Source organism: Xiphophorus hellerii, chromosome 19, assembly GCF_003331165.1.
Source record: "Xiphophorus hellerii strain 12219 chromosome 19, Xiphophorus_hellerii-4.1, whole genome shotgun sequence".
Classification (NCBI taxonomy): domain Eukaryota; kingdom Metazoa; phylum Chordata; class Actinopteri; order Cyprinodontiformes; family Poeciliidae; genus Xiphophorus; species Xiphophorus hellerii.
This window is the reverse complement of record NC_045690.1, coordinates 7,523,451-7,547,741: the sequence shown is the minus strand read 5'-3', so window position 1 is coordinate 7,547,741 and position 24,291 is coordinate 7,523,451. Positions and strand designations below refer to the sequence as shown.

General features: G+C 38.8%; 2 long non-coding RNA genes and 1 pseudogene across 2 annotated transcripts; all 3 read right to left on the bottom strand.

The window, feature by feature from the left end:
* Positions 1-632: 632 nt before the first annotated feature.
* LOC116709121 (uncharacterized) lies at positions 633-1,825 on the bottom strand. The gene is made up of 2 exons (XR_004336823.1): positions 1,709-1,825; positions 633-1,206 (listed from the first exon to the last, which is right to left on the bottom strand). It is a non-coding gene; the product is annotated as an uncharacterized LOC116709121 (long non-coding RNA).
* A 4,626-nt stretch (positions 1,826-6,451) lies between these two features.
* LOC116708420 (uncharacterized) lies at positions 6,452-7,379 on the bottom strand. The gene is made up of 2 exons (XR_004336682.1): positions 7,244-7,379; positions 6,452-6,944 (listed from the first exon to the last, which is right to left on the bottom strand). It is a non-coding gene; the product is annotated as an uncharacterized LOC116708420 (long non-coding RNA).
* A 10,707-nt stretch (positions 7,380-18,086) lies between these two features.
* LOC116708539 (GTPase IMAP family member 9-like) lies at positions 18,087-21,149 on the bottom strand (annotated as a pseudogene).
* Between the last annotated feature and the right edge of the window lie 3,142 nt (positions 21,150-24,291).

Here is a 24,291-nt window from a genome sequence, read left to right as displayed (position 1 = left end):
AGAAGGCTAACTTGAACAGATGAGATTTGCGTTGTGCTTTGAAGGTCAGAAGAGAGTCAATTTTATGGATGTCAGAGGGAATAGTATTCCAGAGTTGGGAAGCAGAGTAAGAGAAGGCTCTTTTCCCCATGGTGATGCAACCGACAGGAAGAACACTGAGGTGGATGGAAGAGGAAGAACGATGGGAACGTGAATGGGTGGTGATGTGCAGAAGATCAGACAAGTAAGGAGGGCCAAGGTTGTGAACTGAGTGTAAACAACAAGATTTTAAATTAAATTCTGAATGTGACAGGTAGCCAGTGAAGTCGTTTCCAACAATGCAAAGTTTCCAAAAATGAAAGATAAATGTGATGTAACTAGGAGATACAAAAATATTCATTCATATTACAGCTTGTTTGCAAATCCCAACCATTGAATGGAAGGATGAGTTAAAAAGCATTATTTTAATAGATGGCAAATCAGCGTTTTAAAGAAAGGGTCACTTGTGTTTTGGAAACCTTAAATACTACTGTCTCTCACTCCACACAGCTGCCACTTCAGTGCACAGTGTTGAATGAAAGGTTTGCTTACATTACAACAGTTGAAGCAAACCCAGGGAGCCCCAGAGGCAACAGAAGCTAAACATCACAGTATGCATTTCTTTCACTGGCAGTTTATTTAATGGTTGATGCATCCACTTATATCTTACAATAAATCAGCAAGAAAACAATTGTCATTACAGTTTTATTCAACTGAAAGAATTTAAGGCACACCTCTTAAAATCTGAAAGCATATTAAAGTGTTAAGACATTTTGACCCACCAACACATAGAAATATAAGAATTTTCCAGAATAAGAACATCTTAAAGTCCATGACAGCACCAAGTGAAAATCAGGACTTGTGTAGAGCAACTAGAATTGCTGGATTGCTGTAGTCCATTAAAACCTTGATGTAGTTCCCGCCACAAAATTAAATAGGCAAACTTATTGAAATATTTCCACTGAGGATAATGTTAGATGAGCAGATGACAACTTTCCAAATTGTCAGATTGTGGCATTAGACATAAAGTTGGGAAGCTGTAAAAGCCAGAGGAAGCAGCACTGGTGGAAATTTGAAGGTTGAGGCTGAAGATGCAATGCCATTCGAAGTCTTGGCATTGGTTGGAGAGGGGGTTGCTGGAGCAGAGATGGTTGCTGGAGAAGTGGTGTTTGTTTCTGCCCAAACCATCTGCAATAAGTCATTATGGTTTAAATGCAAATTAAAATGTTCCTTCTAGTAGTACTTTTATGAATAAATTGTGCTGAAGTTAGGAAACATCTAAATAACACAAGGTTATTGTATTATTTAACACAATAAATAACACAATATTTATTGTGTTATTTAGATGTTTCACTAAACATCTAAATAACACACAGCAGTGTTCTGTATCAGCTGCAGCTGTCTGATTTGTTAGGCAGACCTGTCCATCACATCCTTATAGTGATGGAAGATCACTATAAGGTCATAGTCCACTCATTTCAAGCTCATAAACACAACAGGAGCATAAAATTTAGTGCTTTGAGGAAAATATTTCAGATCAAAGTTTACGAATTCTAATTAGAACAAGCTAGTCTTCCTTTCGTAACTGAGGGTTAAAATTTCATGAAAGTTACCAGTCCCTCAAAAATGAGAAGCACCTAATCAAGTTTGTTTAATATTAATAATAATAAACACTGAAATGTAAACTAACCTGTGATGACAGATGAAAAGTGAACAGAACAGCTGCAAAGAAACCGAACAACATCTTGATCTGCTTGATGATTCCAGTAGGATTCTGTGTTCTCAAGTGAAGAATGGAAGGGACCCTGCGATGTTTTAATCGGTGTGGGAGTTTTCCAAGCTGGAGACCACACCCGTTTTTTCATGCATTATTCTAGCCCATTTGGATGAAAGTCTGTATTTTTCTTTTAATATGAAAGGTCTCATTTCCATATTTGACTGAGGGATGTTTCTATGTAGCCTACATATGGAAATATTCTGCATCTATTCCAGGATTCGGATAAACTTTGCAAGCCTCAAGTGGGCACGGTTTACATTTGCGAACATTTGAGAACTCATGTTAGTGTGTATTTAATCAGCAGAGCCACAAATTCTGCTCTCTAACAGAAAGGAGATGGAATATGTCCTGCCATAAATTTGTGTCCTTAAACTTAACAGTACTGCAAACAATGATCCAAACACCAGCAAGTCCACACCAAATTTAGAAACACACCATTCATGATCAAAAATCCTCCAATGTGGTTGTTCAACCACATTCAACTACCAACAAAGAGTAAAGTCTTACTATCTTAGCAATTGTTGCACCCAAATATGGCATAACCAGGACAACAGTAAGGGAAATTCGTTGTTTAGCCATGGTCCACGTTGATTTGGATAGATATGTTCCTCTGTTTAAATAAAATCATTGAAAAACAGTTTTGTCTATAGTGATGTTATCTTTGATATTAAACCCTGCTCCTCCACATCCATCCAGCAGTTAATGCTACCATTTGCATCAGGTGTATTGGAACAGAGATCTAAAATATGAAGGACAGCAACCCCTGTGGACCAGGATGAGGAAATACTACTAACCCATTCAATCCCAAACTTTTTCCCTATACCTTGCTGCATCATTACTTTAGTGCAACATTTGCACTGTAAAGTACACATTTGACTATCTGTATATTCTAAACCAGGGGTGGGTAACTCCAGGCCTCGAGGGCTGGTCTCCTGCAACTTTTAGATGCATCTCTACTTCAACACACCTGAGTCAAATAATGAGGTCATTAGCAGGACTCTGGAGAACTTGACTGCACTTAGGAGGTGATTCAGCTATCTAATATATCCAAGAGTTGCAGGACACCGGCCCTTGAGGACCAGGATTGCCCACCCCTGTCTAAACCAAAGTAAATTTGAGAGCTTATGTGTTTATGCATAATTATATTGAACTTTGGTCAGTTGTAGTGCCATCACAGCAACATAGATCATAAAGATAACTTCTAGAGTATAGGTCTTCATTATTGAAAATCATCAACATTTGTCAGTCACACTGTCATACAGTAATAGACTTAGTCCAGAGGTCTTCAACTCCAGGGATTGAGGGCCAGTGTCATACATCTTTTCCATCTATCTGCTTCAATTCACCTGAGTCAAATAATCAGGCCATTAGCAGGGCTCTGGAGAACTTGACTGCATACTGAGGAGGTGATCCATTTGATTCAGGTGTGTTGGACCAAGGACACAATCTGAAAGACACCTGACCCCAAGGCCAGGAATCAAAGGCCAGTTGTATGGCTCCTTCTCACCATTTGGTGACTTTGGTATTCTTCAATTTTGGGTTATTTCATCCCTTCCATGATATTTGCAATAAAGCCTTGAATTTCTCCCAGGCATGGGTGGTGCAAAAGCAACATCTCTGGAAATGATTCTTGCATTAACTGACCAGTAAATGGTTAGTCAATGCAAGACTGACCACTAGATCACTTCTTGTAATATCTTGAAGAGAAGTGTCCATTTGAGATCTATTTCCATGACCTACTGACCTTGTGCCAAACCTTTGCATAGCATAATAAGCCACAACCCATGAGAAGGTGAGCAAATTGGTCATCCCTCCTATGACACATCTGTAAGAATCTCTAAAAGGTAAATGGCCTGTACTTGTATAGTTCTTTATCAAGTCCAAATGACCTGAAAGTGCTTTTGACCACATTTAGTCATCCACCGATTCACACACATTCACACACTGATGAGAGTAAACTACTATATTGAAGCTATAGCTTCCCTGGCACAGTTTGAAAGAAGCAAGGCGGTCTTACACTAGCCTTACTTGTGTAAGACTGCCTTACACTGCTTGTGTAAGGCAGTCTTACACAAGCAAGGCTATTTGGTGTCAATAAACTTCGCTACCTTTGTGCTGGTTTGTGAAGCAAACCAGTACAATTTTTAAGACTTTAATTAAAATGTTTTCAGAAGTCATCAGAGATAAACTTGTCACTCTACATTAACAAAATCCAATGGTATCAACCAATTGTGCCAAGTTTGTGCAGCTAAATATTTTCATAGCACAGTTGATTGATACATTTGTTTGATTTGAAAATGTTGGGGACTGGTTGACCCTTAAAACATTTATTAATATGTTTAAAATGACAACAGTGCAAGCAATTTTTATGCCGTACAAGCCAGGACAAACATTTGACACTAATTTAATTTGATTTAGAGAAGAAGGGGGGGGGGGGGGGGGGGGTGAAATTGCACTCAGGTTAAATACACTATGCACCAGCAACATCCACAAACAGCAATGGATGACAACACCGGTGTACTTGGTCCTTTGGGGATTCATTTTTGATTTCAAAAAATTATGTGATGGAAAATGGAACGCTGGAAAAGACCATTTTTGTGTGTTTGCCCACCACTGAAGCTACTTAAATCTAAAACACCATACCAGCGCAAAACATCTTGTCCCTGTAATGAAGGTCTTCATTACTGGGATGAAAACACTTAAAAGGGTGTGTTGAATAAGAGACAGATACAGATTGAAGTATTTTATTGTTTGTGTGTTTTTGTGCAGTGGCATCTCAGCTGGAACTGATGGTGTCCTGTTAAAATAAAACAAACAAATGGATGGGTCTTGTAACTGTTTGAAATACAATGAAATGTTGTGTAAATGTGGCTTACCTCTGTCTCTTCCTCTGCAGGGTGTTCAGGCTAAAAGAGTCCCCAGGGGCCTGAGCACCTTATAAAGGTTCCGGAGGAGACCAATGCAGATGGAAGAGGGGGAGAGATAGAATGATGCATTTTAGAAGTTTAATGATTGGATTTATATTTATAAAAAGGTATTTTTAGAAATGAAATGGCTGCTTAAAAATGAAGAGCGTTTGTTAATATTGTGTTGAAGATTTGGTTGTTTTGTCAAGATTGTTTGTGTACATGTATTTTGTCCTACCCTGTTTCTTGGTGGGGTTGTTAATTGGAGCAGCCAGGAACTATAAAAACCTGCATGTTGGCCACATTGCAGGTTGGTTAGGTGTGGTTGCTGCTGAGACCCATGGCCGTTGTAAGCAGGATTGTCTAAGTGTTAAATGTTGGAGAATAAACACCCGGTTGGTCTGCACTATTTCTCTGCCTCAAGACTCTAAACCAGCCGCTAAGGGCTATTCTAACAATCCCCAACGCTATTATTAGCGTCCACAATCCACATTTCTATTGAAGTATTTCTTCAAAGAAGATACATCAAAGATGAGCAATTTCTGAAACACTCAAAAGCTGAATGGGTATAACATTTGTGCCAATCTGATGGTTGAATAACTTAAATAACAGCTTAAAAAATAAATATATTTGCTGAACTCATATGTCTATTTCTTCAGTAATCTAGCTGCAAAAAGGGTCTGGATTTTTTATTATAAACTGTGCTTATTTTGCATATATATATTTTGACTTAAATGTGATTGCTGACCCAGCAATTAACTTGATTAAAAATTTTAAGTTTTGTTTAGAAAAATAGGAATCCTCATTTAAGAGTACAAAGCTAAAGATGTTTTAGAATCTGCCATCACAGCTGTATTACAACTCAGTTCACATTTGACCAATCTATACAATGCAGTTTTCATGTCATTGTCACATGGTCCCTTCGTCAGGGTGACACGACAAGTTTCACCATTGAAATAAACTCCTTTTCTGTCGCAGTTTTTGCATGACTACTGCTCCGTCAAATCCCTCCTGCTCAGCAACTAAATTGCAGGGTATTAAATTCTGGGATGGAATAAAATTCAATGCAGTCCAACAAGCAGCACAAAAGAAAAGCACTTTTCACAAGCAATAGGCACTAGTTATCTGGTTAACTTCCAGTATAGCCCTCAACAACTGTCACTTTTTTCTGTGCCTCTGATTGAACCTCTTCTGCCATCAGTGCAGGTCCTGTCAGTTGCAGTCAAGATTGGGGGTTGGGGAAGTCTGTCGAGTGACTCTTGTGCAGTTTAAAAGGAGGTAAAGTCAATGTCAGACTTTTTGTAGTGTATGCACCATAAATATTGTCCACTCCCCCCAGCAATACACAAGAGTTTCAGCCAAGTTCTCATTGGCACTCTGGGGTAAATAAAACTGAATCAGAGTCAGATGGACTGCAAGCTGACCAACTTACAAATGTTTAGCTTTTTTAAGTTTTTAAGTAAGCCTACTTACCCAGTGAGTGCCTACACCCAGTAAGTGCCTACTTACTTGGTGTGCCTCAGCCCCAAACACCATTGCAATTTCACCACATTAGTCAAACATTGCGATTAGTGCTTTGGCAAATTTGTTTTATGGTTAGCAGAGATTCAGACAAGCAAACTGCAACAGAGTCAGGTTAGGGGAAAGGGGGGGTCCAAAGTGGCAATTTTAACTAGCAGGATTTGAGCCTGCTGTCTCATTTCAGCAGCAGGACCTGAAATGTCTAATTTAATCTCAGTGAATGAAGGCAGACATTTTACACCTTTATTTACTTCAAGTTTCACAGCGCTTAAATAGATACAAATATTTGCAGTGAAGTTGATCAGAACTACTTTCATTTTAAAATCCTCTTAATAGATACACTTTCTCCCACACCCACAAACATTTCTACACAGATTTAGTATTCTTCCCGATTTATAGCTCATAAGACACCCAGAAAGGATCAGGACGTCCAGTGAAGAAAAGGGCGAGTCCTGCTTTGGTGCGTAAAACGGATGAAAGAAAAAAAGTTCTTTAGGGAACTTCATCTTGAGGCGGTAGACTTTTGCATCCGCTGTCCATCTGGGTCCACAGGACGGGTGGAGTTAGTCGCAACCCCGGGACCAGTCGTGAAGGAGGACAGCCGCTAAAGTCAAAGGGAGCAGGAGCAGCGGGACGGCGGTGGTCATTCCACTCATGCTGGCGGTGTTGGTTGTGACAGGGGGTTTGATGGTGGTCGCGTTGGCGGCGTTTGCCTGGATAATCTGCAAAAACGGCAGCAAGTGCGTCAAGATTTAGTTCGTGCAAATCACAGCTTCACGTAGTTAAAACATAAACCAAAACACCGATCGATTCGAGATCAATGAGGAGAAAGTAGCTCTACTTAAATCCAGCGTAAAATCAGCAGAGAAAGGTCTGATGGTACTACTGGCACATTAAAAACGGGGTACCGTTAAAATAATAAAGCCTGAAAGAAATGCCACGCAAACATTCCCGTCAGAATAAGAACGCCAATAAAAATAGGAGAAATGTTTTCAAGGAGAAAAAACCCCCAAAAACTAACCTGGGATGAGATGCAAAAAGCCAGCAGCAGAGCTGACAGCAAGGCGACGGGCAAATTATTCATCTTGCTGTTTGATGTTCTGGCAGCGCTCACAGTTTGCGCGTAAGTGATTCAAACAGGAGATGCTGCTGAGCTTTTTATACTGCAAGTGACATCAGCACCATCATCATCAACACAATCCTCTGCGTTACCCTAACCCATGCTGCGTTCAAGGTTTTATGGAAATTATAAAATCAAATGATATTATTAATTATAATAATATATATTTAGCCGCAACTTTAATGTTTTCAAGATAAAATATGTTGATAAATAAAACCAAGAGTTTATAATCTACATGACTGTGAATGAGCTGTGTCGTTTTCCTAATAAAAAACAGCTTAATAATGACCATCACAAATGCAGGAAAATTGTCCTACAAAATCTCCAATAAAACAATAAATAGTATTTAAAGTGTATTCATTAAATACACACATTCAATCAATCAATCAATCAATCAAATTTTATTTGTATAGCACATTTCAGCAGCAAGGCATTTCAAAGTGCTTTACATCATTACAAACACAGAAACACAATACAATATAGAATCAATCATTAAGTCAAGTTCCATCAATAAATTTGTAATTGATCACATTTCAAATACAATTCTAAACAGGTGGCTTTTAGTTGAGATTTAAAAGAAGTCAGTGTTTCAGCTGTTTTACAGTTTTCTGGAAGTTTGTTCCAAATTTGTGGTGCATAGATGCTGAAAGCTGCTTCTCCTCGTTTGGTTCTGGTTCTGGGGATGCAGAGCAGACCAGAACCGGAAGACCTGAGAGGTCTGGAAGGTTCATACAACAACAGCAGATCTTTAATGTATTGTGGTGCTAAGCCGTTCAATGATTTGTAAACTAACAACAGTATTTTAAAGTCTATTCTTTGAGCTACAGGGAGCCAGTGTAGGGACTTTAAAACTGGTGTTATGTGCTCTATCTTCCTGGTTTTAGTGAGAACGCGAGCAGCAGCATTCTGGATCAGCTGCAGCTGTTTGATTGATTTGTCGGACAGACCTGTGAAGACGCTGTTGCAATAATCAATACGACTGAAGATGAACGCATGGATGAGTTTCTCTAGATTTTGCTGAGACATTAGTGCTTTAATCCTGGAAATGTTCTTCAGGTGATAGAAGGCCGACTTCGTAACTGTCTTTATGTGACTCTGGAGGTTCAGGTCAGAGTCCATCACTACTCCCAGGTTTCGGGCCTGATCACTGGTTTTCAGTTGTAATAACTGAAGCTGTGCATTGACTCTAGATCTATAACTCTAGATCGTTCCTCTTTAGGTCCAAAAATAATAACTTCAGTTTTGTTTCTGTTCAGCTGGAGAAAGTTTTGGCACATCCACACATTTATCTGTTCTAAGCATCTGTTCAGTGATTGGATGGGCTCTGAGTCACCTGGTGACATCGTAATGTAGAGCTGTGTGTCATCTGCATAGTTATGGTAGCTAATATTATTTCCTGTTATAACCTGAGCTAGTGGGAGCATATAAATATTGAATAAAAGGGGCCCTAGGATTGAACCTTGGGGTATCCCACATGTGACCTTTGACCTCTTTCATGAAAAGTTTTCAATTGAAACAAAGAAATCCCTGTTCTTTATGTAGGATTCAAACCAGTTAAGCACTGGACCGGAGAGTCCGACCCAACTCTCCAGTCGATTCAGTAATATGTCATGGTCAACAGTGTCAAAAGCTGCACTGAGGTCCAACAGAACCAGCACTGTGGTTCTCCCACAGTCCGTATTTATATGGATGTCATTGAACACTTTTACGAGGGCGGTCTCTGTGCTGTGGTGAGCACAAAAACCAGACTGGAAGGAGTCAAAGAGGTTGGTTATAGTTAGGAAGCTAGTTAATTGTTTACACACAGCTTTTTCAATAACTTTGCTGATGAATGGGAGGTTGGAGATCGGCCTGTAATTCTGCATTAGTGATTTGTCCAGATTGTTCTTTTTTATCAGTGGTTTGATTACTGCTGTTTTCAAAGCCTGGGGGAAAACGCCTGACGAGAGCGATGAGTTTACTATTTGGATCAGATCAGCAGCAATAACAGGCAGGACTTTCTTAAATAAATGTGTGGGTAAGACATCCAGACAGCAGGAACTGGAGCTTAGTTGACTTATAATTTCCTGTAGGGTTTTATAATTAAGTAGTTGAAATTGGGTCATTTTTCCTGTATTTGTTTTGTTTGGGCACAGCATTTGTACTGACTTTATAGTGGATGCACAGATTAATGCTCTGATTTTTTGAATTTTCTCTGAAAAGAAGCTGGAAAACTGGTTGCAGGCAGCAATACATTGGAATTCAGGCGGTAACGTCACAGGAGGGTTTGTGATTCTGTCAACTGTTGCAAATAAAGCTCGAGCATTGTTAATGTTTTTGTTTATGACATCTGCAAAGAAAGCCTCTCTTGCATGTTTTAGTGATAAATGATAGTTACGTAGTCTTTCTTTATAGATGTCACAATGAACGTGGAGTTGAGTTTTACGCCATTTTCGTTCTGCCCTACGGCAGAGTTGTCTTGCAGATCTAACTGTTTGTGCATTCCTCCATGGAGATTTCTTTTTACCAGACACAACCTTCATTTTAATTGGGGCAATGGATTCAATAATATCTGAGACTTTACACTGAAAATCATTTACCAACTTATCTACGTCATTACAGCTTAAGGGTGAGGAAGAAGAGTAGATTTCATTAAATGTTTCTGCTGTGTTTTCAGTGAGAGGACGTTTTGTGATGGTTGCTGTTTGTCCAAGTGGGTTAAAAGATAAAGAACTTTCAAAGATAACAGCGAAGTGATCCGACAGGCGACATCAGTTACAGAGACATTGGAAATATTCACACCCTTACTGATAACCAGGTCCAGTGTGTGTCCTTGAGTGTGTGTTGCTTCTTTGACATGTTGTGTTAGACCAAAAGTCTCTAAAATATTAGCGAGCTTTTATGCCCCTCTGTCTTGGGGGTTGTCAACATGAATGTTGAAATCACCGACAATTATTAAACAATCATAATCAATACATATAAGAGATAGAAGTTCATTCAAGTCAGTAAAGAAATTTTCCACAAAAGTTGGAGTTTTGTATAGAGTTACTGTCAAAGTTTGTTTGTGGCCTTTAACCTCAATTCCAAGATACTCAAAAGAGGTGAAGTGACCCAAAGAGATTTTACTACAATTTATGGTATTCTTAAATATTGAAGCCACACCTCCTCCTTTTTTGTGTTTTCTACTCTCACTGAAGAAATTGTAGTTAGGAGGCGCAGATTCAATTAGTACGATCGATTCATTATTATCATTCAACCATGTTTCTGTCAGAAACATAACATCGATATTATGCTTGTAATCAATTACAAATTTATTGATGGAACTTAACTTAATGATTGATTCTATATTGCATTGTGATTCTGTGTTTGTAATGATGTAAAGAACTTTGAAATGCCTTGCTGCTGAAATGTGCTATACAAATAAAATTTGATTGATTGATTGATTGATCATGGAGCGACCCCTGCTGGAGACACCAGAGTCCTGCAAACATGGCTCCTTCTGATTGGGTCAGCTTTTCACAGAATTGATCAGAACATCTATGCAGTATGGTGTCTCCGTTACCATGGTGACAGATGTCAGCTCTGCAAGAACGTCTCAACGGTCCATGGACCAGTCAAAACCTCTGGCAGGGAGAACACATTAGAACCAGTCTGAGTGGAGCTGGCGAAAGGTTAAACATCATGAAACTAGGAGCAGAACCTGAAACAGAACCCAAAGCAGAATCTGGAATAAAACCTGGAATAGAACCTCAGAACCTATTAGAACTTCTTCATCGTGCCTAAACAACCAGAGACCAGATGAAGAACCAGACAGGTCCAACTGATGACTTTAGGAGCAACTTTATTTCAGATGTATGGTGCATCAGAACCAACTTCTCCTGGTACCAGGTAACAACTGAGCCGGGCCGGGTGGGATCACAGCTTTCATGGTTGCACAGAAAGAAGGAAAGAAAAGGAATATTTAATCGCTGAAGCAAAAAGAGCAACAGCTCTTTAAGGTTTTAAAGTTTAAACCTTAAAGTTTAAACCTTAAAGTTTAAACTTTAAGGTTTAAACTTTAAGGTATATGGTTTGTTAGGGGTTGCAGCAAAAACAGCTGAACTAGAAGCTAAAATATGAAGCCCCACCATGCAACGCATTCTGGGTTCTTTTAAAGTCCATTTCTGATGTTCAGAACCGTGATAATACACATTTCTGGCACCTAGCAGGAGCTCAACAATGAAATCAGAAGCTGAGCTGTGATTTCTGTCTTCAAAACAGAGTTTGAAGACAAATAAAACAAAATAAAACTTGGTTAAAATATCAGACTTTTAAAACCAAATTCAAGCCCCTTCAGAGAAGCATTAAGATAAAACTCCATCCTCCAACAGTTATCACTGAGATGACTTTTTAAAGCTGAGCTGAGTTCATTCCAATAACATGAGTTTATTGGAATGAACTCATGTTTATTCCAATAAACATGAATGAACATGAGTTCATCTGTTCCTTTTTACTCCTTAAAAAGTAAAAGGAGAGAAAATCTGTTTAAACATTTACTTTTAAGGCCAATTCCTGGTGAGCCGAGCAGCATTGAGGCAAAACTCCTTCATTCAACAGAAACTCAGACGAGTTTTTAAAGCTAAAAAATTGAGCTAAAACACAAATCAAAATGTATTGAAACCTGGTTGAGGTAAGAGGCCACTGAAGTTAGGGTTAAGTCCCAGCTCGATAAGACGTTCCTAGCCAGACTTTGACTAGGTCAAAAAATGAACGGGAGTCTATGGCAGCTACATGAAAGGAATGGGCTAGGACCACCAAACATGGCGAGGACCTGCAGAGGGTTGGAGGGAGAATACGAATCAAGTTTGGTCAAATGAGCACTTTTTGTACTTCACCAATTTTCCCTTCTGTGCACCACCCAGGTCCGTTTAACAGTTTCAGGACCTGACCAGCACCCCTCAGCATCATTTGCTTGAGAAATAATGAGATTTGGTTAAGTATAAAACGGGCTTTAATGCCAAAAATGATCAAATGTTACAAACCATGCAAGTCATAGAAATGGAACAGAAACAGAGAGACGTTCACCGTCCAGCACTGAGTGTCACATAGCTCACCTTATGGGTGACAGTAAGTGAAGCAGATTGTAGAGCAAGTTCTGCTTTTATTCTCATTCTGCTCCTTCTCTAATTATTCAGTTTCAGTTTATGTGTGATTGTCAGTCTTATGTGATATGGTTATGTAAGCAGCAGTTTGTGTGTAAGCAGATAAAAGACAGAATCCATAAAATAATTTTTGAGATATTTTGAGTGAGAAATTGTTCAAATGAATGGGAATCAATGGTAGCTACATCAAGGGAACAAGCTACTCCCACCAAACTCGGTGGGCATGTGGGGCCCCTCCCATAGATCACTTCCACTTATACTGTTTGAGTTACTTTAAGTGAGAAAACTCATTTTCTGGTTTTCTTCCTATATGCTTGACCCTAACTGGACAAATTTCTTCTGTTCACCAGAAGATTCTATCAATACTAATATTGATATATCTGAGGGCATTAAGTCCATTGAAAATATTTTCTATAAATATTTCCTCCTTATCTGTAGAAGAACAGATAAGGAGCTACTCCAACTTTTACAAATCAATTAGGGGAATCATTTTTTCCTCCAGATCAAGGGCACTAACATGGGGAAGAAGTTTGAACCCACATATGCAAACATCTTCATGGAACAATGGGAAACAGAGGATTCAGGAAATGCATTTAAAAAACCATGTTCTGCTTCAGATACCTGGATGACATCTGGAGGTCTGGACTCACTCAGAGAAAGATTTTAAACATTTCACTCACACACTGAACACACAACCCATCCATCACATTCAAGTCTAGCTTTAAAGCTGTAGACCTTTTAGACACCACCACATACAAAGACTCACAATTCAACACCACACATAAATTAGACATCAGTCCATTTTGAGCCCACTGACCTCACATGCTCTCCTCTATAAAACCAGTTATCACCCAAACACACCTAGGCAGGCCTAATTAAATCACAATTACTCAGATTCCACTGCATTTACTCAGCAGATTTCATGGAGTCCTCTTCAAGGCCGTTCTTCTGAGGGGAAACTCCAGGACTTTCTTGAGGAGATGTAGAGCTTCTCTCCTTGAGTCCAGATAACCGGAGATCTCTCCTGTTCTCCCTCTTCTTACCACATTTTCATCATCTGTCTGCCAGCTCATTCACAACATCAAGTTCCAATCAAACAACTCACTGTTACCAAATTACAGAATTATTGCAGCCTACAGCAGGAATAAAAACCTATAAGACTATTTGGTCCATGCCTGGGTTAAACCATTAAAGGAACCGGGGTCAAAGGTAAGGGAGAATCTTTCCAACCACTATTTTGGATTAAAAACAAATTTAGTAACAGTTTACAAAACTGAACAATCTGGACACCCTAAAATCAAAACCTGTGTTTACCTAATTGGATGAAAAAACCTGCCCAATTGAATATGCTGGTCAAACGGGAAACCATTCTGACCCGTTTCACCAGCAGATCCAATATTATCAATCAGAAGAACAAACATGTTCCCCTAATTCACCACTTCATAGATCGTGGATGGACCAACCCGAGTTCTTCTGTTCTCCAGCAGAATCTCACCAGGTCCACAGCTGAGTCCGGCGTGCTGAGAGACTCTGGATCTCCAGACTCAGAACGCTGGTACCGGTGGGCCTGAATGAGCAGCAGGACAGCTGAGGGGATTCCTAGCAGGACTGACCGTGCTCTGGGGGTCGGGGTCCAGTCTGAACCCTGAACCCCAACCCAATAAAAGGAAAATATCCCTATGCCACATATCACAGTCAACAGGACCCTAGCCCAGTGTGTGTGTGTGTGTGTGTGTACAGTATATATATATATATGTATATATTATTTATATATTTTTTAAAATCAATAAACAATATTTCTATACATATTACAGGCTATGTGTGATCCAAACTGCACTCTGATGAAATTGAACTCTTTTTAATGACGATCATCCGATTGGCCAATCGTCGCTCATCATGGAGCGACCCCTGCTGGCGACACCAGAGTCCTGCAAACATGGCTCCTTCTGATTGGGTCAGCTTTTCACAGAATTGATCAGAACATCTATGCAGTATGGTGTCTCCGTTTCCATGGTGACAGATGTCAGCTCTGCAAGAATGTCTCAACAGAATCTGGAATAAAACCTGGAACAGAACCTCAGAACCTATTGGAACTTCTTCATCGTGCCTGAACAACCAGAGACCAGATGAAGAACCAGACAGGTCCAACTGATGACTTTAGAAGCAACTTTATTTCAGATGTATGGTGCATCAGAACCAACTTCTCCTGTTAATATTAAATTCTAAATAATTTATGTAACTGCACCCCAAGCAAAGAAATGTAAATAGGCTATATACAGTGTATATATATATATATATATATATATATATATATATATATATATATATATATATATATATATATATATTTTTGTATGTCTGCAAATCTTTTTTATTGATTTAATCAGTAAGTTCACGTAACCATCAAAACCAAATGTGCTTGCTTTTGCACAGTGCAGGTTGTTTCAGAAAGACAGAAGACTTGATGGTGTGGAGCACCTGCAGTTTCACTGGTCTTGTCTGATCACACAAGAGGTATAAGTGAGCTCTCTGCCATAGCGTGTTTCTCCAGTTCTCTATTGAAAGACCTCTATGCTTCACAGATGGCTTAATTTTCTGCTAAAGATTAGCAGTAGAAAATTTATTGTTACTACCAATAAATACTTTCTTATCTTTTCTGTGAATTTAAAGAGGTTTCTCAAGATGTGTCCATTTTAAAAGTAAAACTACTGTATATGCATACATTTGTCTGTACGCTAGCATAGTATAAAGTCATCAATTTGGCATGAAATAACTGTGGTAATAGTTATTATAAAACAAAAGTTTAAAAGATGCTAAATATTTTTTGTGAAAGAATTTATTTGTGACGTTGAAATAGTTTGAGTTTAGCCTTAGTAAAATCATTTGACGAAAAAACATAGTGCTTAAAGACATTATGAATGTCCCAGTCCAGGGTCTTTCTGAATGGAGTTTGCATGTTCTCTCTGTGCATGGTGGATTCTCTCTGGGTACTCTGGCTTCCTCCCACAGTCCTAAAACATGACTGTCAGGTTAATTGGTCTCTCTAAATTCTCCTTAGGTGTGAGTGTGTGTGTGCATAGTTGTTTGTCCTGTCTGTCTCTGTGTTGCCCTGCGACAGACTGGCAACCTGTCCAGGGTGACCCCGCCTCTCGCCCGGAACTTTAGCTGGAGATAGGCACCAGCACCTCCCGACCCCATTAGGGACAAGGGTGGTAGAAAATGGATGGATGGAGGGATGGCATTATGAATGACTATATTATGATTAGTTTTTTAGGTAAAATTATAATTTGTAGTATGACTTGCTTTACATTTTATTGGAAACATATGATGATGGTCTTGTGTATCTTCTCTTCCAGTGTATGATCACAGAATGGATGACCTGAGTGATTTCCTGAGCCAAAGGAATATTCCAGAGGAAACTATCGAGACCATGCTGAGAGAGAAGGTACTAAATCAGTATTTCAAAAACTACAGTTTTTTTTAAAGCATGTGTCTAGCAATGTTATCTAATTTAATTCAAATAATTTGCATGCAATTCTAGTTCCATTTTTGTAGTTTTAAAGAAATTATTTTTTATTGTCCTTGTTTAGATTGATACCAACGTCATCCAGCTCATGACAGATGAAGAGCTAAAGAATTATTTGCCATCATATGGAGACCGCATAGCCCTATCAGGATACTGTAAAAGGAAGGAAAATGGCCCCCCAAGCAGTCGCAAATCAAAACTGTTTGAGCGCCTTAAATCAAAGCTGGGTAAAAGAAAAACTGCTCATGAAGATGGCTGTGGTATGGAAAAAGAAGAGCAATCTGAAACAACTGTAAAGAAGAATGCTCTGATCCATTCGTATCTTTTGTGGAAATCCATTATACTCCATCACAGCATCAATGAAATAGCCAGCAATAATGTGAGGGTCACTATTAGTCTTATTAGCTTCTAGCCAGATCATTTTCCTCGAAAAGCCATCTATGCATCCATTAATACATATCCCATAAGGCTTTAATTTGTCGTACCCATCGATGTGCCAGACATAGTTTGGTCCCCGACTGACATATAAGCGTCGTCTCAAGCGATTTTGTGCACGCAGGTCAACCCCGTTGGGATCCAACAGGCGCATCAAAAGACGTACTGTTTCCCTGTCTGTGACTATGCCAGCCATCCAACATTTCTGGTGCATCCACCTGTAGCCGTGCTGTCTCCCAGATCCATGTAGTTGTTGCTCAATAAAAGAGGCCACTTCTGCAACATCTGTCTTATTTTTTCTACGCCAGAGACGCTTCTTTTGCAGTCTTCTCTCCAGCGTCCGGAGACTTAATTTAACATTATGGGTTTCTTCCAAAACTCGCAAGATTTCAAGATTAGTAAAACCACTTCTGAAGTATCGCTCAATGATATTATCAATATCCATTTCTTTCTATCAAGTTGAGCATATCTCAAGCTATAGGGCCAACTCAAGTTATCTCATTATAATGAGATAGTATCTCAAAATAATGAGGTAGTATCTCAAAATAATGAGATAGTATCTCATTATAATGAGATTTTTTTTTTTTTTTTTTTTTTTTTACAGAGTGGCGGAAACGGGCTTCCATACAATATATACATAAGATTAAAAAGAAACTGAAAACCAGGATCAACATGGTGAAAAATTGATTTTATTTATGGAAAACAATAAAACAGAAAGCCAAACTGACATAAAAAAGTAAAACAAAAAAAAGTCAAAGTCAGTATATCAGAATAAATACCACCCACGAAACCTCAAATTCAGAAGCTAGTGTGCTGAGACCATGAATCAAACATCATTAATGTGAAATAAATCAATACGAAAGCTATACAGTTTTGTTATATTTAAAATAGAAAGACTTTTATTTTCATGTCATTTTTGTCTTTATTTCTAATTTGTAAGATGTCAGAATGTTACAGTTTTTAAAATCAAAGGGAAAAGTGGAAACAAAATGTCGGGATCTTGAGGTTTGTCAGCTTTTCTCCACTAGAGGGAGCCTGAGACCTTCTGAGGGCGTGAGTCGGCGTCTGCACACCTGTCCTCCATCTACTCATTTGGAGGCATATAAATGGAGGAGGATGCTGACACTTCTCTGCCAGAGTGTTAGCCTGTAACGGTACCGGCTTACCTTGAGCTACTTCTACCAGGATTTGTTCCCCAGATTCTGACCCTTCTTGTCTCTGTGTTCCCAGCTACCCTGGTCTGGAGCTATCAGGTCATCAGTCGCCCTCGAGACGGAACCCTCACCGCCTTGAGCCTTACCTGTCCGTCCTCTGCCGCCGCCTCTGATTTCGACTCTCAACCCGCTGACCAGCCTCTAGACCCTCAAGGTCCTCTCCCGGTCCAATACTTCCCCCCGAACAGGTATATCCTCAACCTCCACCAAACGGCAAATTCCCTGGGTCCTGACTAATCATCTCTGTCCTCCCGTAGTTGCCCTGAGATCAGCCAGACGAACCGGGATCCTAATTCCTTTTGTTTGAATTCACTGTAAATAAATCACACTATTGTATTTCCTGTCTCTGGAGTGTTTCTGCATGTGGGTTAGAAAACTGGACACCAACATGACACAAAATCACAATCTTTCATATTAAATAGATGTACACAATAAAACAATGATGTGCTCCCTTGCCAATCTATTCATCACTGGACTAATGTTTGTGACTTGATTTCAGAGACAATGTACAGTTTCCCAAGATCCCCAGATTTGGATCCCTTAATATTTAGAGAATTCTCAATATATGGAACAGGATTACACACAGCTGCAGTACATAGTTGTAGTTCAACAGTCTTCCAGACAATTAAAAAAAGATTCATACTCATATATAGCATTTCCTTTCAGGAATAAACAGAAAGGTAGCATTTAATTAGACAAATCTATTTTTATCCTATCAAGCATGTTTGTTTACTGATTTAATCTATGCAAAATCAAGTTGACAGAAAAGAAGCTGTTGAAAGCTCTACGTATTTCTACATTAATCAGAGACAGACTGAGAGCTGAATTGACCCCTCTTGTGTTATTGAATGTGACAGTTTTTGCTAACTGATATTGTCAAAGCTCCAACAGCAGCTCCGACTGCAGCTCCAGCAGCGATCCCGACTGCCACTCCGATTGGTCCGCCACACACACCCAGCACACCTCCAATGGCGGCACCGCAGGTCGTGGCCACAGCGATTGTTGGTGAGGTGAGGAATTCATTTGACTTCTCAGCTCGTCTGCGTGCCTCCTGGTGGTAGTGCATGATCACCTTGGTCTCCTTCTGCAGTAAACGGTTTCACTGTATTTGGCTCTGAGCTGGTCCAGCTCCCTCTTCTGCTGTTCTTCTGTTTCCTTCAGTATTCGCTCAATATGGCGGCCTCTGCTTTTTCGAACATTGCATTTGGCCGCAACCATCTCTTCAATCTTGTCTAAAAGCAAGTAGGTCTGCTATGGATCTTTGATCTCATTGTTGAAGACGTGGTATCTGCTCTGGCACTTGTCAATCAGGGCTCGCAGGTCTAAGCTCTCTGAAATAAAGTTTTCAATGGTCTGATTCTTCAGCTGGTCTCCATGAGTAAACAGCACCATTGTGTACCTCTGAGCATCTTCTCCAAAGGTGTCCTGGATCATCTTGACGGTATCCTTCTCCTCCTGCGTGAACCTGCCCAACTCAAGAACCACCAGGAAGGCGTGAGGACCCGGAGCGCACAGAGAGATGCACATCTTGATTTTCTTCAACACGTCCTCTTGAGTAAAGTTTGTGTCAAACAATCCTGGAGTGTCAATAACGGCCACATTGCAACCGTTAACGACCCCCCTGGCTTTGTGGCATTCTGCCGTCAGGGAAGATGGAGACAGGTCTGACTCAAAAGCCTCCCTCCCAAGGATGGTGTTTCCTGTGGCACTCTTCCCAACTCCAGTCTTCCCGACTAGAATAATTCTCCTCTCCCTTGGGTCTATTCCGCTTGTGAACCCTGTTGGATAGAAATACACCATTCATCATAACAGTGCTGCACTGTTGGCTGCACTGTGCACACACCAGAAGAAAACTGATCTTCAATGTGATAATACTCTGCCAATGTACCACCAGAAGTAACATGTTTTATTTAGATGCTGTTACAAATGCTACATTCATTTATCAAGTGGATAAAATGTATCCAAACCAACCTGGTCCATGTGCAATCTAAACCTAATTTATGGTTTTGCCAGCCTTGACGACAGTAACCATCTTCAAGTACTGCCAATAGCAAAGAATAAGTTTATTGTCTCATCGGCCCACAAGATCATTTTTGCCAGTTTACCATTGACTCTTGAAGAAATTTTCAGTTTCTGCTCTCTCTTGGGAAGACACTATTTTGCAGGTTAAAACAATTAACTTTTTATCAGTGACTACCTTTTTTTTTTATCTATTATTCCTATTTATATCCAGGTATTATGTTTTTCTTTGTAGGTTTTCTAGCCTTTTTCATATTGTCAGGTAGGTTGATTAGTAACAACTTAGGTGCATCAAAGCAAAAATGAATCATAATTCTGGGTCTTTAAAGGCTGGATTTAAAATAAGGTATATTTTAAATGTGATTCATGAGGTTTGTTTTTCTCGTTATTCCTTCAGTTTAGCTAATTTTATAACAACCTTTTTTGTTTTGAGTAAACCTTGTTTGTTTTTCTATCTATGAGCTGGATCTTCAACTTACAGATCTCTGAGTCACTGCCACAAAAATGCTGTGTCATGCTTAGCTTGTGATGTTTTTTTTGTTTGTTGTTTTTAAACAGAAAGAATGTCTAAAAATAGACTCTAAATCTGTACATTTGGCAAAAAAAGGCTTCACTTTCCTTTCAGTTTTTCTGCTAAAATTTTGAGGTGTACTCCTGTTTTTTTGTGTTTTTTTTTCCTTTTTAATTAGCTTAATAATTAATAATCTCCTTTTTTTCCTTGTGCTTAACAATTAGTAACAATAGTCTGGATAAAACATACTTATTTCTCTAAAAAAGTGAGTTATGCTCTTTTAGCAAAAACCAAAAAAACTATTTGGAGTTTCAATTCAAACCATTTTTTTTAGATGAACTTTAAATCTCAAACAACTGCTAAATTTATCAACTTCCAAAAGATAAATCAGACAGCAATATTTCTTTTGGGTCAAGAAATAGTTCACCACATGATCTTCAGGTATGTCTGCAGAGCATAGTGTTGGTAAAAAGTTAAAACATGAACAATTAATATATTTTTAGATTTACCATTAAACCAGCACAATTAATTTCAATCAAAATCACAACTTTTTTCAAGCTGACATACTGAAAGTACTGCTGAGATGGATGCATTTGAACAGAAACCAGAAAACACATTCTGAGTTAAGAATGTCAGCCCGACCCTAAACCAAAGGCAAATAAATGAAATTCCTCAGAGTCTTCTCTTACCGGCAAATTTTGTCCCGGACATGTTGACAGTCCCAGCTGTTCCTATCGTTCTTTGTCTTTTTTTGAATGAGCCTGTCTTCCTCACACCTGAGCTATCTTATACCTCCAAGTGGGTGTTCCTTTTTAGCTGAAAATATGCACGAATAAGTTGAAGTCAAAAGGAAAAAACAAAAATTTAAAAAAACCAAGAGTAACCAGATTTCGATAAAGTTAAAGCTCCAATTTTACGCCTAAAACCTGGTGGGTTATGTTTGCCTCAGGTCAGCTCAGACTAAACTGGGCTGAAGGATCGTCTCTTGATCTGTTGGTTTGTAGAGCTGAATGAGCTGAAAACATTCCTTTCTACAAACTTAGCACAACATGAAAATCAGGTTGAAGCAGATGTTTGTGAACCTTTCAGCTCTGCAAAAACTGAACAGGGAGTCAGGCAAAGGTAGGCTGGGGGATACAGTTCTGTAATGTTTGCAGGCATCAATTCTGTGATGAATCCTCTCCAGCATCTCAATCAGGTTGACACCTGGACTTTGACTGAACAGTTGCAACACAATGATTATTTGCTTCTTCAGTCATTTGCACACGTCAGTTTATACTCTGACAGGTTTTTCCACTGTGTAGTTGGTTTGTCTCATGAATCTGATTGGTGCAGCAGCATCCAGCTGCAGAAAGCATGCAGTGAAAACTGTTTCTCTTGTCTTCTTTCTGAGGTAAATCTCACCATATTTAGAAGTTGGACACAGAAATTTAGCTTGTTTTCTGAAGCAGCACCTGCAACTGTTCCCTTAATTCTGGTCAAGCCACATCAAATAACGAAAAAAATGGTGATGTATTGTTTGACACAGGTGTAATAGGAACAGGACGAAGCGTAAGGGGAGCTGAAACCAGATTAGATTAATACTACTCAGCTCAGTGCAATGCCTGCAAATCACCACAGGGTGCCAGTATTTGCTCAGGATCAATAGGCACATTAAGTTAAAAGTGATGCAGATTGTACGTTGTAGATTTAATGAAAGATTCTTTTTTACGGGAAAATTTTGCATTTGTTTTTTTTTTAACAGTTGTTCTTGTTGAAAAGAATAGCAATCACGGACATATTGGAAATTATGATATTGATTTCATTATTATTCACTTATTTCTTCTTCCGTTTGGGTAATATTATTTATTTATTTTCTTATTTATTTATAATCTTATTTATCCATTATTTTAAGTGTTATTTTCTACATATGTCTCAGAATGTTTCAGTGATGAATATATTTTGTCTACTTTTAGTTCCTTTTCGTTTTTTTATTTATTTACTTTTGAATGTCTATTTTATTTATTTACTATTAAGAATCCATTTTATTTATTTGTAGATTTGTTTTTCATTAAATATTTTCTTTGTGCATTTAATAAATTAGCACTAGTGTTTCTCTTTTACGTTTACAACCCATGTCATTAATAACTGTTTATTTCTGTTGTGCCAATTCCCAGCAAATATTATTTCAAGGCATTTTATAAAACAATTTAATCAAGGAACATAAAATTCATTGATCCATTTATATAGATTCAGTTGAAGCATGTGTACCTGTAGCTCCTGGGTAAAACATCAGTCCTGCCCTCTTTCTTTTACTGAATTAATTTTCCCAAGAGATTTTATCCCCAGTGGAAATCAGATCTCCCTGATGAAAGCAATCTAAATGCTGATAGTCTCCTCTTTGCACAGCCTTCTCTTTGCGTAATAAACATTTACTTCACACTGATGAGTTAAAGTATAAAAGGATTTAAATTTAAAGTCCCAAGCATGGAAAAAAAATGCTCCTCATGGTTTCAGAGTGAACATTGCATTGAGAGCAGCCAGTTATAATAATGAATCATTAGCATACTGTGACATTTCACAGCAGTTGGTGTGTGTTGGGGACCTGCCAAGAATCCGAAGGCTTTCAGACTCACCTTTCACTGTGATTTGTTGTTTTCTTTTTTTTTTCTTTGGACCTACACCTACACTTTTCTTTGTTTCTCTTTTTTATGACTTTAAATACTAAATCCTTCAGCATGTTATTCTAATGTCCAATTCAGCTCAAATGTCAGAAGGGGTTGACGAGGTAGTTGGCTGAAGTTTTTTCATGGAACCAACCGGAGTCCAGCCGGTTGAATTCAGCTCACTTATATTTGTCTTTCTGCTGCCTGACAAGAGCACAAAAGGAGCTGCTAGGCAGTCTGTACATTAAGAAAAGAATCAGCATTTTCTTTGCAGACAGAGACTATAAATAACCCACAGAATGTTTCTCCCACCACCTTGCTTTACTGCTAGCCTGGTTTTTACACAAAATGGATTTATTATTAAAATCTTTGTCAAAAAGCAGAAGATTTCTTTTTTGTTTTGCCAAACAAAATGACAAGTCCCACAAAATCTTATACATGCTATTCTATAACATCAGATCTTTTCTTGGTAGAGCATTAGTCAGCTCCCTGATGAGGGGTTTACTGAGGCGGAGCTGACTGAAGCACTGCTCCCTCTGGGAGGATGCCAGGAAAGTGAAAATCCTCTGAGTATGGCAGGTTTTTCCACATGATGAGCCCAAGAATGCTTGGTCCAACCTGCTGTTCTCTCGTGTCTCTGCTGCCTGAAAGGAGAAACACACTGCATATAGAATAACACTCTAAATCTACAAAACATCAACTTTTTATAATTAAGTTTACACGTACACCATTTATGAAACTCTGGTTTAAGCAGTTAACTATTTTCAATTCTGAATTGCCACCATGTTTCTAACATAATATAATGATGCTTAAAGAAGTTGTGGTCCTGTGAGATAAAATGAGCTGCTATGCAGAGGTTGCAGCTCACGCCTCTAACAACTCAACATGCTAACAACAGAACTACTTACTTTTGGTACAATCACATCTAAGTGGCAGTCCTTCTAACTACTCCTTTTCATTCAAAACTTTTATTCATATCAACATGTGACATGTTCATTTTATTAAGCTGTAAATTAATGAAATAAGCACATGTAACACTTTTTCTTATGGCTCCTCCTGATTACCCTTTATAGACAGTTTTTAGTGCCGTTCATAACAATTTTTCATATTTACAATCCATTATCTGTTGTGTCAGATTATTCCCCCTGATTCTTCAATACAACCCTGTTTTCCATTTCATTCCTCTTCACAGATCCTTATCGTCATACGTATATAAATATTTCTCTGTATAACACAATGTTTTATCCATTACATCCTCCTCATCACTCCTTGCAATCCCCTTTCATGCCAATATAAATCAATCTTTATCATTCTTATCACCCCTCTTCTCTCCTCATTCCTCCTAATCACACTCATCCTCCTACAATCTTGTTTTGATCCCCTTAGTGTTCTTAACCACATTTATCCCAAACCTTAATATCGGTTTTTGCTTCCTTCTCTTCATCCCTATTCCTCACATTTGTTTTTCTCGTCTCTCTG